This window comes from Argiope bruennichi, chromosome 4, assembly GCF_947563725.1.
Source record: "Argiope bruennichi chromosome 4, qqArgBrue1.1, whole genome shotgun sequence".
NCBI lineage: Eukaryota > Metazoa > Arthropoda > Arachnida > Araneae > Araneidae > Argiope > Argiope bruennichi.
In genome coordinates, this window is record NC_079154.1 from 92,584,000 (window position 1) to 92,605,287 (window position 21,288).

The window sequence follows — 21,288 nt, forward strand, 5'->3', positions numbered from 1 at the left end:
TTTCAATCAGATGTTTTCATAAAATTATATATGTAACAATCCTTTCAAATAATCTAATCTTAGAGGATATTTACTTTTTTTTTGTCAGAAAATAAGACTTTTTAAAAAAAAACTTCTTCAATTCTTCTTTTCTTCTTAGAATTATTATTATTCACAAAGGCTAAAAAAATGTATCATACTGCATGAATTAAAAATCTTTTTATTTATACAATTAAATTTTATTTATAGAATATATCGCATTTTTTTGTGAATTGAAACATTTTGATTCGCAATTCAAATCCTAATTTTCAATGACATCATCCATATAACAATCCTATCGTGTAATCTTGTTTATGGGAATGCTAAATTCTCTGTTGGGAAATAAGATATTTGCAAAGAAACTTTTTCAAAACGAGTTGGATTTTTCCATTAAATAAAGTTTTTTTATAACTTCATTTTTGTTTTTGTTTTTTCGGATCAAAGGAATATAGTTTTCAAAGAGCAACGATTGAAATTATTCTGGAGTAACATAAATTTCAGTTTCTTTGCCAGTGTCAATGGTGATGATATCCTGTTTTTCGTTTTGTATTGTGATGTTTCTACGAAAATTATTGATAACATATGAAGAAAATCTTATCATCAATCCGCCTCTCAGCAGTGGAGATGATAATCTTCTAAATGATGGTTGGTTATTTTTCTTTTTGAGTGGGCACGTAAAGCTATCATGTTGACTTACTTTCATTCCAATGAAGGGACATGTAACCTACGAGAGAAACTGTATATGGTCGGTGATGATTATTAAAATTCAACCTCATCTCCCACTGCTTTAACGATGATGGTCATTCAGGTTACCCTGGATGCTTAGGTAAGGTGAGAGTAAGTCTGACATGGTTATTGTCAATCTTTCAAAATCCTTCGCTTGGCTCAAGAGTCTCAGGTTCTGTACATATTCATATACTCTATTTATTATTTGGTAATGAGTAGAAATATTTTAAACTTTTAATTGGCAAAAAGGCATTTGAATTTAATTTCCCGGGCCTCAATAAGAAATAAGCCTTTGGTTTATGAACAACTTTTTTCGGAAGTATGTCTCCGCCGAAACAAAATGAGAAATTGGGAGGAAAAATAGATCCCCCCCCCACACGCAGCATCACACACAAATATACAAATATATATATGCATGTATGTGTGTGCATGAATAATTTTTACCAGAAAAGTGTTTCAACTTTTGCAAATACATAATCAAAAATAAAAATAATTATTTCGAGAAATTGCATAAAATATTTTCTTTTTGTATAATTTTCTTTAAATATTTTAATTTTTTTTTATATATATCCCCAATTATTTTTGCGTCTTTGCATTTAATGCTGTTCCACTTTTATATGAATATGTATTTTCAAGTTTTAATCTTTTAATTTATTTAAAAGTTGAAATATTTGAAAGGTTTTATAAGCTGGATGACATATATTTACATACACTATCAATTTAATATAATTTCAATGTTATGTTATATAAAAAAAATTAAAAATCATATTGCTACTCAGATATTATATTCCAATAATTTTAAAATAATACTGGCGTATTTTCAATAAGAAAAGTATTAGTATTAAATAAGGCAAATTTGGATTAAAAAAGGAATTTTTCCATGTTTTCTTGATATTCAATAAACTTAGCATTAAACGTCTTATTGAATTTTCTAAACCTACCCACAAATTCGTCAATATGTTAATCTAATATATTACACCACATAAAATATATAGAATATGTTACATTTTAAATTTATTACAGATTTTAAATTTGTTTCATTTCACGACATAAAATAAAAAAAATTGTTATTATTTCACTACATATAATATTTAGTTAATATTCTTTTAATATTCTCAAGTATACTTTTAATATTCCCTATTATTCTTTTAGTATTCTCTAATATACTTTTAATATTCACTACTATTCTTTTAATATTATTAATATACTTTTAATATTCACTACTATTCTTTTAATATTCTCTAATATACTTTTAATACTCACTACTATTCCTTTAATATTCTCTAATGCACTTTTAATATTCACTACTACTCTTTTTATATCTTTAATATGCTTTTAATATTCAGTACTATTCTTTTAATATCTCTAATATACTTTTAATATTCACTACTATTCTTTTAATATTCACTACTATTCTTTTAATATTCACTAATATTCTTTTAATATTCTCTAACATTGCCTTCTAAAAATCATATACATTTTTAAATGTTTAGTGAATTATTTTCATTGAGTTAAAAAAATGTAAGCCAAAATATATTTTTTAGGGGGGGAATGTTATTTTCATTAATTTTGTTATGAAAATTGAATTTTAAACTCCCATTTATAGTCCTCTGTTAACCAACTAACACGTATAAAACTCCGCATTAAGGAAGTGAATTGAAATACTTTTACATTTGTTAAAACGTTACATCTGACATTAAAGCAGTAAAGAATTGCTTCTTCAACTGTCATCATAAACTTCTGAAAATGCAATCTATCATTGTGGATTTCAGTACCCTCTAGGGAATTGAATTCTTTTCCATTTGCGAGGCATCTTAAGGGTTATTTTTTATTTAGTTTATATCTACAAGGTATCGAAATGAAAAAGAAAGTACCATCACTAGAAAATTTTCTGGAAATTCTGTAAAAGTCTTCGTTTTTTCAAGCTTACAGAAATAATTTTCCCATGAAAGCTCCATTAAACGTTTTCCACAACTTTATCGGTATTGCTTATGAAAAGCAACAGATAAAATATATTTCTAAATAAACATTTTTTTTTAAAATTTTCATTCATCAATTTTATATCATTCGAATAGATGAAATATATTTTTATATGTACTTTAAATATTCGAATAAATAAACTTCTCATGAGTTAAATAAGAGGAAAATATTTTTGAATTGCTTAATAAAACTAATATATTTTTCATGGTGGTTTAAAAGATATAACGGATTGTATTTTATATGAAACGAATATTCCTTGTTATTGGCAATATATACCATTCGTATATAAAATGTTTAAGAGATTTTTAGAGTGATTATTCTAAAAATTGTAATTATTTTTTGGATAATATTTTATGTAAAATGAAAAATTTTTTGGATTATGAAAAATAAATATGCAAATTTTATTTTGAATCGAAATTTATAAAAACGAAATAAAAGAAATACTAACTTCTTGTCTTTACACCGATTCAATTAAATAAATTTCGCTAATCCATTTCCATAAAGTTTTCATTAATTTTGTTTATACTAATATATAATTTTGATTTTCAAAGTGATTACTTAGATCATATATTATCAACTTTTTACAAATTTGCAAAAAGAAGAAACATGTATTTTTTAAAAATATTTGGTGGTCTTCATTATGTAGAATCCCTAAAATACCTGTAGAAATTTTTAAAAAGAAGTGGTCAAAATTTTTCTAGATGAATTCGAAATTGTTTTAAAGTTATTCAGTTATTTGAGCAGGCAATAATAAAAATTAAAAATAAAAGAGTAAAAGTGATATTTTAAATTCTTGTCTTTCCCCAAAACATAAAGGCAATTAAATGTGAAAGTTTTAAAAAATTAATATTATTTCCAAAGTATAATTTTTAGCTTTGCTTAATGATTTTGGAAACGATAAATTGTTCTGAGAAAATTGATCTAAAAGAAAAATTTTGAAAAATCCTGAAAATAATTAAGAGAAAACGTTTTTTCTCAGGATTAGATATACAAAGAAGGATATATAGTTAAGATAAAAAAAATATTTGTATACAGAAATTTAAACATAATTAATGCTAACATTTTTAGTTTTCAATTACAAAGAAAATACAGGATTTAAATTAATGTTATATATCTGTAGTGATACAAACTTAATTTGATTGAACTTTATTAATTGAGATAAATATATCCTCAAATCGGCAAATAGCAATATTATACATAATTGATTAATAATATTTTAACATTTTCACACAAAAATTTTAAAAGTTATATTTTTTCTTTTAACATTCAGAATTAGGAATTTATAAAAGAATTGTGCCAAAGCTAAACATGCAACTTTTTCTTGCTTAATTTTAAGTTTTATAATTTGTTCTATAAGTTCATTTAAAAAGTCTCGCGTGTTCTTTAAATATGGATGATTTCTACAAGTTAACAAAAAGGTATCACAGGGACGTGAATTTATAGATAGAGTCATTTTCAGAGTAATCATGGTGCAACATATTCAAAAGAAAAATATGGAGCATATTTTAAACTAAATTATGAAATAAAAAGAAACATATTTGTAAAAAATAAGCTCTGAATTACGAAATAAGCTAAGGAATTAGAAATATGTGAAAATTTAGTTAAATGCCAAAATTTATTTTTGTTTTAAAATGTCTATCGAGTTTTATTCAATATCAAGAAACGTTCCTTTATTTAGTTTTTATGGTTATTTCATAGTACGAATTCAATTTGTGGCTAAACTTTTCACTTCAAATTTTATGATTTGAAATCCCATGATCTAAAACGTATTATACTAAATCGGTTTATGTTCGACACAATAATTTCTTTGTAATTGATCTCTTATATTTTTGTTATGAACATCCTGCATACATTGTATGCATGCATTGAAAATTAAAGCACACAATCAAACGAATTAATATTTACTGCTTTAAATTATAAATAACTAATTCACAAATTTTCATATATCAAATGACTTGATTTAGCTGAAATTTATCTACAATTTTTTGGGTATTTACAAATAAGCTAATTTTGAAATGAAAGCTATTTTTTTGAAATAACGTTTATCATCAATTAAACTATGGAAGATTTTGCTTAAAAAAGTGAATGTCTTCATCTTATTTCTAAATTACCGAATGATACTGAACTTATACATTTATTGACCTTATGCATTTACTGGCCTTATATATTTAAAACATAATAAGTAAAATGAGATGTTTAATAGTTGATTCTGCTTTATTTTAACTTTTCATTTTGACCCTTGAGATAAAGTGCTGAACAATTTGTCGGGAATCAAGGAGATTGTCTATCGCTTATTTATTTAAGTGCAAGCATTTATCCAAATAAAAGCATTTATACCTTGAGGCATCCTTATGGATCCATTTAAAAGGTAGCTAAACTTAGGTTAAGTCGCATTTGCTAATGAAAACAAGCAAAGAAGCCACCGAGAAATCGAAGCCATTTGTCTATTAAATCACCTAAGGCTTGGGAATCGAGGTGTTTAAAGCTAATGTGACCATCAAGTAATGCGAAAATGATCATTATTGCAATAATTGTTTAAAAAAGAGCTGTTTGTAGAGTATTGACATTATCGCTCTCAGGCGTGATGGAATCTTATTCCAAGAACATTCGTAGGCAAATGGAACAATGAATTAGTTTCTAACTTATTTAGAGGCTCATTCGAAAATAACCAGCCATAAATAGATGTTTCAAAGAAGACTTATGTTTACTTTGATAGATGATGCATTTTTAGAACTTAAATAATTTTTTTTCATTTAAATATTCTGATGTGCTCGAAGCATTAGTTGTTATATGACAAATAAAACATTTAATTAAAAAAATATAAAAAAACCATAATTTATTTCCATTTGAAAATAATAATCAGAAGAAAAATGTAACCAATTTAATCTTTCTTCCATTTATTTTATTGACATTAAAAGAATGTCTCATATTGATTTTTAAGAATGCATAATCACAGGAAAAGAAAATTATGTGAAAATATGAGAATTCCCCCCACCACCCTCACTCAATAAATGAAGTTAAATCTGAATTTTTCGTAGACTATAAGTGTAATTTTGACCAGTTTTTTAAATAATTAATTCTCTTAATAATAAATCTGAATATACAGTTTTTGATGCTCTATTAATCATTTGACTTAATGTTGTCAATTGGTACAAAAATACTTTGCATCAATTGACAAACATACTTTGTACTTTGAAAGATAGTTATTTGCTTCTAGAAATAATTGAAATTTTAAGTCATTCAGAAGCAAAAAGTTGTAGACATTTTTTCACGATGGTTCTCCAACAAGTAATTCCACAAAAATGATTTTTATATTATTGTAAAATCAAAAGTGCTGTCTTTTCAATGATAACAATTTAGTCATCACATATTTTTCTTTCAGAGCATATATTACTAAGTTAAAAAAATTAGGGCATTTTTCAGGATAATTCTTCAAAATGTAATTACACGAAAATGGATTTTATACTATCGTAAAATCCAAAATGTTGTCTTGTCAATGATATCAATTTAGTCATCACATACTTTTCTTTTAGTAAAGCATATATTACCAACTTTGAAATTATATTTAAAACTGCTTTAACATTACCTTAAACACAGGATATAACATATTCGATGTAATTCTAACATTGTTTTTTCATTTATTAATATACAAAAGGAAAAAAGATTGAATTCATATTTGATAAAATTAATTTTTGATTAACTTATTACCATATAAGTTTTTATAAAAATAGGTTATAATAGATACATGTAATTAATTAATATATTTTATTTTAAATCAATGAAGTGCTTAAATAAATTACTTTGAAGAATGAACTTTTTTCAATTTTAGGTGATAATCAAAAATTTAAAATATTTCTTCATAGGTTTTATTTTATCTGTCATTATAAATTTTGAATCTATTGATTCCATCGTAAGTTTTGTAAAACTCCTTTAAAGCATTTTGAAATTTTGAATCATAAATGTAAATTAGTTTCATTGATTTTGTTTGACAGACCGACATATCAACAAAGATAGACTAACAAAGTGATATCTTTGATGAAACGATTTCATCTTTTCAATAAAATTACTCAGATCAATCGCTGCCAATTGAATAAGACATCAAACAGGTGTGACTTCACATTTATCCTCTCTATAACATTAGAAATTGAGATTCAGCCTCAACTTCAAACGAATTAGCAAAGGACGAAATTCATATTCAGCAATTACCGTTTATAATGGAGGCGAATAGAGAATATTTAGCTCTATTCATTATTAATTAATGATCCCAAAATTGATAGAGAATTTATTGAATTGTGGCAATTTATTAAGAATCAATATTGTTATAACAGAAAGTAATAATTGATTTTCACTTTGATAAGATGGCTTTCTTACTTATTTTTCTTACATTTCATTTTCTAATCATTTTCTTGGTTTTATTTAAATATTCGAGGTTTTTATTATTTTGATTGAATAATTTTCAGATCTTAAGAATGGAGATGTGAGTAATAAAAGCTTTTTTGATATGTAAACGAAATTTTGATTTTGCAGCAAAATATTACCCATGGAGCTTTAAGAATATGTAGAAATAAATAATAATAAATTTCTTTTTAACTGAACATGAAAAACAGAAAAGACATTCAACATACACATGAATGTGTATAGACAAATTCTTACTTGAATGTAGAACGGTAAAAAAAATCACGGATGTCTCTTAAGAAATAGCACAATAATGTAAAGAGTAGATAATAAAAAATAGCCAGGAGTTACTTCACTTTCATGGAAAAAATTAACCCGGTCTTCATGATCGAAAAAAATAGACAGTTGCAAAAACATCATGACTTTTTGCAATTGTGAGTAGAAATATATATTTAATTAACTTTCAATTTTACTTATTCAAATATTTAAGTTAATACACGTTATTTTTACAATATCTTGATTACACCACAAGTTTAATCTCTGAACTTATTTATTTCAGATTAATGATAAAATAGTGTTATAAATTTTTGTTGAAACTTATCGAAATCGGATTAAAATTGTTTGAATAGTAAATAAAAAAAATTGTTGATTTTTATTCACAAATTAAGGAATAAATTAGTTGCTTAGAAGATAAACTTTTTAACATGTAATCACTAAGCAAAGCATTAATATGTTTACTAAGCATTTTGCGATATTGTGTTTCAATTTTCTATTGCTTATCACGTTTTATCAAATAGATTTTAGAGCCCTATTTTGCTAAGATCGTTGCAATTGTCTGTTTGTATATTTTGAGAAAGCATCTCATTATGATTCTTAGTCGATTATCAAAAACCTTTCAACAATGGATGAGAATGACTACTTCAACCAAGTGGATTATTCTCAATATTGTTTAGATTGGTGTTAACTTAGTTTGAGATCTAGAATCTGGCTAGAATTTTTTTATTATAAATTATTCAATATTAGGGTTTTTTAATTTAAGGATTTTTTTTAAAACTTTCTATTAAAGATGAAGGATTGAAAATTTAAACAAAATATGGTGCCATAAAACAACAATAATTAATTTAGGGTAGAAAAAAATAATAGTCAAAAACACATATGCCACTCGAAAATTAAAGAGAAAATAAGTCAATTGCACCTAATTATATCACTAGAAAAATTGTACAATTTTTACTTTTATTTGAAACTTATTTTCACAATAAATCAAATGATTCTTATTTTTTATTAATTATCATTTTTTACAGATGTGTTTCCTAGGAATCGATTAATCTCTAAAATCTGATTAAATTGGTACAATAATCTTTTTTTGTATTATGGTAATAATGATTAATTTTGTTACTCCTTTCAGAATTGAAATTTGTTTAAACATGTATCCATTCAATAAAAAGAATAAAGTTACTAAAAAGCGAGTTGATGAACACCAGAATAAAGTACTTCAGGAATATATTAATTTTGCCTGAGCTATCTATTTACTCTCTAATACTAAATTGCGAATTTAAGGCATTCGTCTATGTTGAAAGTCTATACTCGGAGGTTAGACTTAGGAGGTTTATATAATAGCCATACTTTTAAGCTCCAGAACTGTTTTTGCTTTGTTTCAGAGATATTTAAGAAGAAAAATAGAACTGTTTAGGTAAAACTTGCGGCTAAAAATCAAAATCGGAAATGTCTTTAAATTATTAGCGGAAGTGGAATGATGGGGAATTATTTTTCAGTAACTTAAACAATGTCAACTAATATTCATTGTAATTTCCAAAACAAAACGAGTCTTTCAAAGAAGCTATTTGGTCGATAAAGCCAAAAGAAACATTTGTTGAATTGGCAAAATTTAAATATGGAGTCAATGTTACAGTGATTCAATTCAATATGGGCAATTCTGGGTTACTGACAGTCCTAGATGAAATGTATATTTCTTCAGGGCACATACTGAAGACGAATTCCAAATGATTGGCAACTCTCGAATGGCGAATCGTAAAGAGACACTCGCTAAGTTTTGCTAAACTGCACAAACAAAACAAAACAACAACAAAAAACGAGCCGTAAGAGAACAAGAAATTGAGTTATGCTAAAAAAAAATAAGGCATAATTTATAAAACCGGAGAGTTTTGAAGAAACACATGCATATCTTCCTAATGTAAACAATTATTTATTTGCAATTTTCTCAAAACGTAATTTTCTTTATCAATGTGTCAATTTTCAAAAACAATAAATACCAATTTAACGTATCAGTACAAAATTTGGTATAATTGCTGTTTGAAACATTACCTAGGTACCGTAGCAGAATATATGTAAAATAACTATTCACTGCTAAATTATGTAGTTTTTATATTTGTCAAACAAGTAAAAAAAAATTGAAAGAAAAAAAAGCATCCTCAGATTTTGTGTTGAAACTTTTATAATTTAGAAATGCTTCAAGATATTATAAAAATTCTGCTACAGACCCTAGCAAATATACATGTGTTTATTTAAGCAAAAAGTTATATTATTATGATTGTTTGTTCTCAGTAGATGGGTTTTTGAAAACGAGGGGATATTTAGAAAAAATGAAATGAGCAAAATGAAAAAGTTTCTTAAATTTAAAAAAAATATTTAATGAATACTTTTTTCTACGTGAATTATTAAGTTAAAATATGAATTACTCCTAAAATTTTATATATATATATATATATATATATATATATATATATATATATATATATATATAATTAAAAGACTTTTTTTTAAATAAAAGGTCTCCAAATGTACCATAAATAAAATTAAAAATGGCAATTCGGAACATTCACAATTGGGTTATGCAATAGAAATGGAAGCAAACGTACTTCAGAAAGTTTTAATGAAATGATAAGCTAAAAAAATTACGTTTGTAATGTTGGAGATAAAAAGTTTGGTAAATTTTAAGAAACGTGATTAAATAAAGAAAAAAATGGGACAAAGAGATGCTGTATGTTATAGCTACGATATCTTTGTAGGGCTGCACGGCATCGAGAATATCGAACTTTTCAAATATAATAACCACTTGTTGAACACTATTAACATTTTTCAAATTACTAATTATCATATCAAAAGAAAAAAAGGTAATTTTCTTTCTTCAACATGGACATTTTTTTAATGTTATTTATTATTTAGAAATAAGTGGCAAAATCTCTGCTTTATTGAAGAGTAAGTTGCTTGAAATTTTAAATCCAGTATATGTGAAAGCAAAATGTGTAAAATTATTTAATTCTGCTTAAATGATCTACCGAAATACTTTCGTCAGAGTATATTTATTTATCTCGAACAAAAATCTTCTCTGTGGATGAATCAAAATACTAACTCTCTCTACATCTAATAAAGAAGTATGTGTCTGTCTGTAAGTGTATTAGTTCTCTACAGGACATATCATTTAATCCTAAGCCATCTTATTTGAAACAGATATAACATAGAAAATAATAGTGTGCGCTTTGGAACGATTGCTTTGATCTTTTAATTAATTAAGGCCTAAACGAGATTTGTTATTTTTTTACGATTGCTCCCGAAAACTTTATTGCACAGTATCCAATTCTTGATTTAGAAAATGGAATTGCAGTATCATGAAAATTGGAAGATTGATGAACTAGACAATAAGTGCCTTTCTAATATCCATATGGCGAATGGGAATGAACTCTTTTAGGAAATATCATATACACAATTAACAAAACGGATGTAAGGATATTAAGCAATAATTATTTTTGAAAAATTATTACAAGTAGTGAAAAATTGTACAGAAATAGAAATGTATTATCAGAAAACTAATTACACGAATTTAAAAATGGTTTCAAAATAATATTTAACTTTTATTATTTGAAAGAATTAGTGAGAGTAAGTTAAAATTTCCTTTAAATTTTGATTAATTAAAATTTTACAGAGCTTTTTAAATCAAAATCCGTTGTTAAAAAAGAGTGAAAACTCTTCAAAATTGATAGTTCTAAATACAAAGGATTATACGATTTTTTTGTTTAACGATTTTTGCATCATTCAATTTACAGATAGTATGCCAACACAAAAACATTATCATATTAATAGAATATGTCATCTTATGTTCATTTTACTATTGAAAACTATCAATATTCCTTTCAGGATCTACTAAACACTTCTCAATTTTTGATTTATAAAGAAGTCTTTTCTGAATGATAGGGACATTAAATTTTTGATGAATGATGATGAATGCTACTTTTAATCCGGAAATAATATTCTTTCGCAAGCGCTTCGAAATCAAGGATGATGAAAATTTAATAGAAATATTTAACGATTTTCAAGCATTTTATATATACACTTTACGTTATTGCATTAAGAATTGAATATCTTGTTTCTGATGTATTAGATTATCAATATCCTAAAATTTTGAATACTGTATGATTTTGAATAGGACCCTTTATGACAAAACATTCTAAATTTATATTGGATGGAAGTATATTTATATGTTATTTTACATAGTACAAAAAAGTAATGCAGAAAAACTGAAAGCTTTTATTTTATAATAGATATTATCCTCTAAAAATTTCGTGAAAAAGAAAAAAAAATGTTTTAAAATAGAAAAATGATAGAATAGAGCAAACATTTATTGAACAAAGAATTAATACATAGATAAATGTTGAATGCTTTCTAAAGTATAAATCAATTTATACTTAACATCAAAATGAAAGAAATTTTTTTAAAAAATGGAAAAATAATATATTGAAATTTAAAATATTCACTTTTGAAAATGAATAATAAAACAATACCAAAATTTTATATCACTAATAGTTGTTAAACTTTTGAGAATTAAATAAAGTTTTGTAAAGGTCACTCTAATAAAATTTTTTGTTTCTTATAAAAGAAGTCTTTTATTGTCTGATAAAACTATGTCTAGTAATATGTAGACAGATATAGGCATACATACAATTCTATGATAATAAATACCGTTACTAATTTGTAACATATCTTTCCACCACATGAAGTTTCCTGGTAAGGAAAACAGTTTTACAGATAAGCCTGATGGATGTTGAATAGATGTCGGGTCAATATCCCCCTTGTCATAGCAACAAACTTAGGGAGCCTCGGAGACTGAAGACAAAAATTAAGGTTCTGGAAACTGTTAGAATTACGGCGATGTATCCATTAGAAGTGAATATGTGACGTTCTTCTAGACAATTCGAGGCCTTGTCATGGATACCTGTAAAAGTTCGAGAGACGGTAGATATAGTTAATCTTAAGTCGATATAGTGGAGCAGACGAGTCAAGAGACTTGAATGTAGTTGAAAGATGTCTTTCTTCTGTAAGCTCTATCTGAGCGTTTTGTGCTGCTATGGTTGTTTATTGCTGATTTATTTCTTGTGTGCTGTTATTTACTACTAATGTTTCTGTGAAGTCTTCTGCTGTGCTTTGGAGTTGTATATTCCTGTTTATGTGTTGAATAAATCACTGTTATTGGTTATCGTGCAAGTTAGAAATTTTTTACCATACAACCATTTGCCATTTTGATCTTTCCGTAACAATATATATAAATATAAAGTTTTTTACAAATAAAATTTTAAAATTTTGATTAATTTTGTTTATTAACAATTGATTTGACGGAAAAAATATTTACAGGTGTACCTTTTATTTATCTACTAACATAAGGAGACACAAACACATTCATCTGAGAAATGAAACGAACAATTTTTCTACTGTATCAAAAATGTGTAATTACAATTGAAAAATGTGTAATTACAATTTTTCAGCATAACATTTTTTTACACACACTTTTATTCGAATGATCAGCTACCCCAAACAAATTTGATAATTGCTTATATATTTGGTTATTAATTTTCCCATATATAATTGTACAAATATTTTAATATACTGAATTCCATTTAAGCATGTAAAAGTTGTTTAAACTCGAAAAATATTATAAAACCGATGTGATCGTCCATATCGGTAAATTCTTTAACAGTAATAAATTTTTCTTACCTCAGCTTGTTAATATCCTGAAAATAAGTGAAAGTATTTCGAAATGTGTATAACTAAAGAATCTCATTTAAAGCAACGTAGAAATTGGAGTTTTATTAAAATTGATGTAAGAAATTATTTTTACAGATTAAATTGGACATTAAATGTGAAATATTAACGAACAAATATTAAGGCAGAGTAATCTATATAGAATTTAAGATAAATAATAAATAACTGTGATAAAATCTTTGAAAAATTCTTCTCGCTTGTTATTGTAAAATACTGGATCGTTCTATAAAAACTGTTGAAATTAATGGCGACAAATAATCTAAATGATAGTTGTAAACATCTTTATTACAACATTCAGTGTTTATTTTGTTAAAATGAAATATTATTTCATATTTTTTTTATTTACTTTTAAAATAAAACTTGAAAACTTCAATTTAATATAAATAATGTCTGGGTTTTCTTTTCCATATAAAAAATATATACATATCTTTAGAAATAATCAGTTAAATTAATAATTTTCTCTTTAAATTCTATAAATGCAAAGAACTTTTTGTCAATTAATCAACATATTTAATGTGCTAAAAATTCTTATTTGAAAGCTTTATCGAAATAATTCTATGAATACGTTAGACAGCCTAAAACAGAAAAATCATTTTACTTTAATCCATAATCTATATCAATCAATCAGTGAACATTTTTTAGCAATGAAATAAATTTGCAAAAAATGTTTCTTTGTAATGACCCTCAGTACATGAGTTAAAAAAATTCTGCAACAGAAAACTCCCTCATTAAAAAAAACAAAAACCGAATTTGCACTTTCTAAATTTATCTGCTTCATGAGTACGAAAAAAATATATGCTTAAGAACTTTTAAAAATATCTTCACATAAATACTGATAAGAAATTTTTTTTAATTCTAAACATTTTTTTTAATTTAGGATTTTTAAATTTTCTTATTTTTATTTATTTTTAACAGAAAAAAATATTTCTTATCTTGATTCAAAACTTAATAGCAATTATTTTATTTAATTAAAAGTTTTAATAAAAATTTATCTTTTGTAAGATATCTTTTCTTATCAATATAAGAAAGGACGTCAATTTTATTTTATTAAAATATTTCATACACATTCATCTATGCAAACTTAAATGTAAAGATAAATTCAAAATAATTTAGATTTCAAATTTTATTGAGTGTATAACTGTGTTTGCAGTGATTTTATTTAAGAAAGATTCTTGTTAGATTGACTGTTTTAGTATGAATAAACACAGAATACTAATAAAGTCTTCATAAAGCATTTCTGTTTATTATTGGTTTTTATCAATAACAAAAAAGAATTTAAATGAAGGAATATAATAAAAAATGTGTTTATTGGAAAATCTTTAAATTAAATTTGACAAAAGAAATAATAAGAAGTTATTTGTGACTTATTTAAGTTAATATTTCAGGGTTATTTTTTCCTACTTTTAAATAAGTAATATCGTTTGAAATTAAATAAACCAATTCCTACCAATTTTAATACAAAAATATAAAAGTATTACGAGTAAAAATAGATATGATATATGAAATGGAACTGTGTTCCATTATTGGTTTAAGTAGAATTTTATAAATTGCGCAGTGAAATTTTAGTTTACACTACCTTAAATATATCGATTCAGAAAAAAAATGTTATGAAATTATTTCCAATGTTTCATTATTAAATATTATTACTTTTACAAAAAAGTATGGCTTTCTTTTTGGATAGATTTTACAAACTAAGTAACTTTTAGGTATGGCTTAGTTGTCTTTAAATTGATTGAAGAGTTTAAATGGATTTTATAATATTTCAATTCAATGACGAATAAAATAAAGTGCCTTAAATAAGATGATTGAAAAATCATATTTATCATTTAAAGTTAAAACAGATAATATTACTCATGATAGAAAATGTGAAATGATTCTGAATAATTTCCAATTTTAAGCAAATAAGTATGTAAAAGTTAGTTTTTTTATGTGTAACAACTTAGAATTCTAAATTTATTTATGATGTTTTCAAAGATAAGGTACTCATATCATTATATAAAGAAATAAAATATTATTTATTTTTTTGCCTTACTTAGTAGGGATGGGATGCATGCAAATAATTCGAATGAAATTATTCAAGTTTCTTATATTTGCACCGTTTTGGTTTTAAGACTTCAATATCTTTTGAAATTAAGTGATTAATTTACCAAATAACATTTTATGAAACTATTCATGCAAATTGATATGTTAGAAATTTTTATTTCTTAATAAATTTTACTTTCTAAAATTTTGAAAATACATATTCAAGCAAAATATTTTTGACAACTCTTAATCTAAAATAAATATTTCCTTTTAGAATTTTATAATATAAAATGAATATTTTATTCTAAAGTTGAAATCTTGCTTTAAATTAGTTGAATAAAAAAAAACTCATTTTTATTAGTGTATAAAGTGTAGATTATTTTTATTTCAATAAATATTTACTTTGTCATGCATTATAAAAAATATTATAAAGTCTTGAAATCAATTTTCTCAAATTATCTTCCATCAGGTGTCACGATATCTTATAAAAATCAAGATTTAATTAAATTATCTGTTGACATGTAGTGAATTGTAGAAATGAAACAGTTTATTTTCATCGGGAACACACAAGTATACGAAATTTCAAAATGCTAAGGGGACGTAAGGAAATGAGAGATAAATCAATAAAAAAAATTCCATCTTTCTGTTCATGTAAAATAAAAGAATTTGAAATAAGGTACATAAAATTTTATTATATTATTGCCAGAATTTGTAAATAAACGTTCTAGATAGCTATATTGAGGTTATGAGCATTGAATTAAAATGTGATAAACATTTTAATTAATTGAGAAAAAGCATAATAACACTCTTCTAAGCCTACAATATCTAAAATTGAAAATAGAAATCAGAATTCTAATAAAATGCGAAAGGAAGTATAGTTTGAAATCGTATGAGTAGATAAGCCTCATATTGGTTCTCCATTGTCTTTATGTTCTGGTGAAATCGTATACCTTCCTTCGTTCATAATCGCTTACTAATACCCTCACGAATTTCAGGAAAACTGTCTAAATGGTTGGGGCGTAATGAAAACTCTCAGATTACTATCAAAGTTTCTGATTAAATGAAAACAGTTATCAACCTTCTAGTTGCCCAGAAAGCCTCGGCAATAATGAAAAATATTATCTGCACGTCTCCCTTGGCCTTATTCATGGAATAAATCGATGACCATAAAATATTCTAGTTTAAAAGTTTTTCTATTTATTCCAAATATCTTTTCTTTTCTTGTCTTATGCCTAAAAAGTATCTTGATCAAGAATTTTCATGAAGTTTTTCTTTTATTCTACCTTTATATGCAATGGACAATTAGAAGATCCTACCTTCTTCAATTAAGAGTTAGTGAATGACATCTTTTTCTTCATAAACTATATTTTCTCTGAGAGTTCAATATTTTTATAGTCAACTACATTACGTGTTTCTGCTACTTCATATGCACAAGAAGCAAGAATATTTCATACTGTCTCCTTATTGACCACGTTAGCCATTTGTAAATATACAGAAATAACCCATTAAGGTTTATAGATTCAATTTTCAAAGGCATGTTCAAAGGTATATATTACATTTTAATTAATACAAGACATTCTGGTGAAAAAAGTATTTTCCCCTTTTTGTCACGTGATTCTTCTGTTCAAGATATATTTTGATCGTAAATATTTTGATTATTAAATAATTTAGCTACGCTAAATTTAACAAAAAGCATAATTGATAAAGAAAAGCTGTTTTCTTATTTAAAATCAGCACGCCAGTCAACACCTATTAAAAAATTAATTCCAGAAACTAAAGATTTTTTAAAAATATTTGCAATTTTCATTTGATGTAAGAATTTGATTCTAAATATTTTAAATTAGTTTCTATGAAATGTCTAAAATTCCTGGAACAAATATTTCATATTTTGTGTCTCAAGCAATAGCAATTTCTGAGATTTTGTAAAAAAAAAGAAAGCTTTGAGCTCTTTTAATTATTATACCACTAAAATGAAATTTTGGGAGATATTAAAAACAAGTCTTCTTTTGAAATTAAAAAAAAAATTCTGTTATATCTTTTTTAATAAGTATTAAACTACATCAAAATTTTGAAAAAATATACGAATTGCTTCTAGTGGAATAGTTAGGATATCAATTATTTTCTAAAAATCTCATGTAAAGAGTGAAAAAAATTGAAAAATGGGAAGAAAATTCAAATTTGATTTTGAACTAAGACAATTTAAAAATATTTTTTAACCTTTAAAAATTAGTATTGTAATACTAAATTCAGAATATTGCAGTACTGAACAATATTAATTGCATTATTACTTTAATACTGAATATTGATAATAATATTGTAATAATGAATGGAAAAAAGAAGAAACATGTGAAAGCAAATAATTAGTCCATAAAAATTTCGCTATTTAGTAAATATTCTAACTATTGCGTAATTTAAATCAATTTAGAATCTAACAGCTTTGTTTTTAAAAATTAATTTATTACGAATAGCAAGTGTACGAAATTTTCATGTATGATATTTAATTGAATTTATTTCAATTTTTAATAAAGAATATATTTTATTCTTTTCAAAAGCATTTAACATATTTGAAATTTTTCTTATCTTTTTCAAAACAGATTTAAAAGTATACATCTATAGCTTATAAACTTTGCTAATTTATTTCTTAAGAAATTTTTATTTAATTTAATAATTTCTTAAGAAATTGAAGGAAATTTTAGAAATTACATTTTTTAAAATTTTACTTGTAGAATTGGAAATGCTTATTTAAATATTTGTCCAATTAAATATTTTTAATACACAATCTCTATATTATTAATAAGACCTTGACAATTGTAAATTGCACCATAGTTTGTATGAATTTCATTTCAAAAAGTTGAAGAAAATTTATATATAAGAATGAATTTCAAAAAAACCCCCATGATTCACATTGAAATTATATCGATTATTTTATTGCAACTTTCTTTGAAACGATTTTAAAAATGTGAAATCGAAATATGTCAATGCTGTGTATATATATATATATATATATATATATATATATATATATATATATATATATAATCTGCATAATTATTAAAAAGATTCTTAATTCAAAAATTGTTTGGAGAAAATTTTCTTAATTCTTTTCATAATTTTTAAATAAAATCATTGATACTCTCTTTAATAAAAAAACAAATACATAAATTTTATTTAATTGAAATTCAATTTACCTAATTCTGAGCAAAAGATAGGAAGAAAAAAAAACCAAGTTCTCAAATACAATCTCTGATCTGCAAAGATATAATATCGGTATTTATTTAAAGAAAAATGACTAATCAAGATTAATCAGATTAATAACAAATTAATTCTATGTAATTAAGTAATTTTATGGACATCAGATTGAATATTTTATAGATCCATGCATCATTGTATTGTGTTATTGTTATATAGTTTATTACGTTAGTAAAATAAAATATATTTTAAATGGCATAATAATCTTGCATCACATATTACAATAAAGATTTCCAATTACATAATATTTCAGTTTCAAATTCTTTATAATATTTCTAAACGAAATCTTGAAATAATTATGTAACATAAAAGTATTATTTCAATGAAAGAATTTAATTAAAGAGTAATACTATACTATTACCATTATATATTCATGATATTTGAAAGGATACATTGATTTTCCTTACATCACAAATAATTGTAAATACTTCCTAAATACAACATATTTTTATAATAAAAATATTTTATTTTTTGCAGAAATTGTTTTCGGTTATAAATTGAAACCATGTATTGAGAATTATTTGTTACTCGAAATATATAAAATTTGCTTACCTTTGGATTACTTTCAATTTCTCTGTTTACTTCAACTTCCTATCTGCTTACGAAGACAAAAATACGCTGTTTATTTTCTCTTATTTTTTCACGAAATATTCACAAACCGCTAGAATTTCCGATAAACCATATCTTGATCTTTATCAGCTCTGTGCGTGTGGTTATCTTCTTTGGGAAATATATAATACGAGTGCAAGGTTGTGCTGCGAAGTGACTACCTTTATTTAAAAAATACCTATCCCCGTTTCCGAACATATCATTTGATAACGCCTCCAATTCGGAAAGGCAAATTTTTATTGGTTCATAAGTTAGAGTGAGCTGTTTGCTTGGTAGTGACGTCACGAGGTGCGATGTGGAGGATTCGGAATTATGTTGCCATGGTTGCTAGCTTTGCAGGAAAGTCAAGTGATTGTAGTGCTTAGGGAAGATTATTTTGAACCTTTTCCTGATAACGAAAATTCACTTTAAGAACACCCACATCTTTATTACTTTTCGATGGCGAAAATGCTGCTTTGACAGTTTGATGTAAAGTAAATGGAGTTACGTGTGTTGAATAGATATGTTTAACAAAATGGATGCTATTTTTTTCAAATGATGATTAATTTTTTCTTATTTTGGAAATTTGATTATGAATTAATACTGTTGCTGAACGATCTATTTTTGGCACGTTAAATGTAGTTTCTGTTTGATAGAGCTATTGATTTTTGTTTTATAATTGATGAATTTTTCTATACGAAAATGATTATTACTTATATTACTGAATTAAATAATAAAAAAAGGATACATTTTAAATTCTCTCTCTCTCTCTCTCTATATATATATATTGCAGTTCTATGCTTTTGTTTGAGTTTATCAAGAAAAATTGAAAGGACAAGTAATTAAATCCCTTCAGACTTTTTAATTTCCTTTTTGTTGAGGGGGTGTGGAGAAGGGAATTACTAATATAGCGTTGAAAATTTGTCATATAAGAGGGTAAGCTCTTTCTTCCTTGGTGGATGTTGCAAGGATGGCGTCGATGTTTGTAACTCGATCCTAAGATGATGTATATTTCATAAAGGAAGGGCGGTGTCTGATCTGTTATTGGATATTCTGTAACTTTTTTAGTAATTATAATGATATTCGTAGTTGTCAGTCATTCAAATATACACACACACACACACACCTTTCCACCAAATACCAGGACAAGGTGATATTTCTTTAACGTTTTACACAAAAATTTGTATTTTTAATACCATGATTAATAATTATTTATGTGCTTTGCTTATCTGACGAGGAAATAAAGAAAAGAACAGTACATATTTTTATAAAAAATTAGTAAAAAAATCTTCTATTTTATGTAACAAGTTAAATCAAATAATCATCTACTTTTTTTGAATAATTAGCTAAAGTGTAAACTGTAAATAGATCTTCAGTTACTTATAAAAGTTAGCTAAAAATAAATTTTTCATTATTATATGATGAATAAACTTGGAGGCTCCGCAAAGGTGAAATAGTTACAAGGAACTTCTACAGTCTAATATTTTCACCCTTAAATTATTTATTTCTTGCATAGATTGAATGTATTATTTAATGGAATTATCCGATTCTTTTTCCCTTCATTGAAATATTTTGCTTCATATTAAACTAAATATTCAAAATTCACTTAATATTAACTTTTATCTCCAACAAGTAGATAAAAGCGAACAATAAACGAGTTTCAAAATATTCAGAGTTTTACTCGTACTTATGTGCTTCGAATTGGAAAGGAAATGAATTTCCGATGTTTGCTTGAAATTTCATTTTAAGTTTAAATATATTAAATTAAATCGAAGGAAATGTATTTAGTTGTGCACACATCGTATTTTAAAATAACAATAGGATTATATCAGAAAGGATTCGTAATTTTTGAACAATAGTCAAAATGACAAGGACGATACACATAATAACGCTCCTTCCTGAAACTTCAAAACTGTACCAACGAAATGACTCTTAGCCTCAACGGATTTAGAGTGCACCATTCTTGCAAATTGGGTTTCGAAGCTCCAACCTTTCCTCTCAGAGGAAAAAAAAGATAATACCATCAAGTTACGGCGGGACTCAAGGACTCAGAAGTAATATAAATTATCATTGGAGGCATGGATGTTAGAAAAATTTTTCAGATTAATGTTTCAAATATCCGATTAATGCTGTAATTATATTTTTTATTTTTTTACAAAATGGAATTAGTACCTATTTAGAGAATCCATTTTACTGACTAAAATAAATAAGTAAATTTGCTTATTGTTCTAAATGTAGCTTACTAATATAAATAGAAGA

At 25.0% G+C, this 21,288-nt stretch overlaps 1 long non-coding RNA gene across 1 annotated transcript in view; it reads right to left on the reverse strand.

Moving 5' to 3' along the window:
- Nucleotides 1–19,369, reverse strand: part of LOC129966630 (uncharacterized) — a 31,998-nt gene extending 12,629 nt beyond the window's left edge. The window contains exon 1 of the long non-coding RNA XR_008784281.1: nucleotides 18,994–19,369. This is a non-coding gene — a long non-coding RNA (uncharacterized LOC129966630). The remainder of the gene's footprint in view (nucleotides 1–18,993) is intronic.
- Between the last annotated feature and the right edge of the window lie 1,919 nt (nucleotides 19,370–21,288).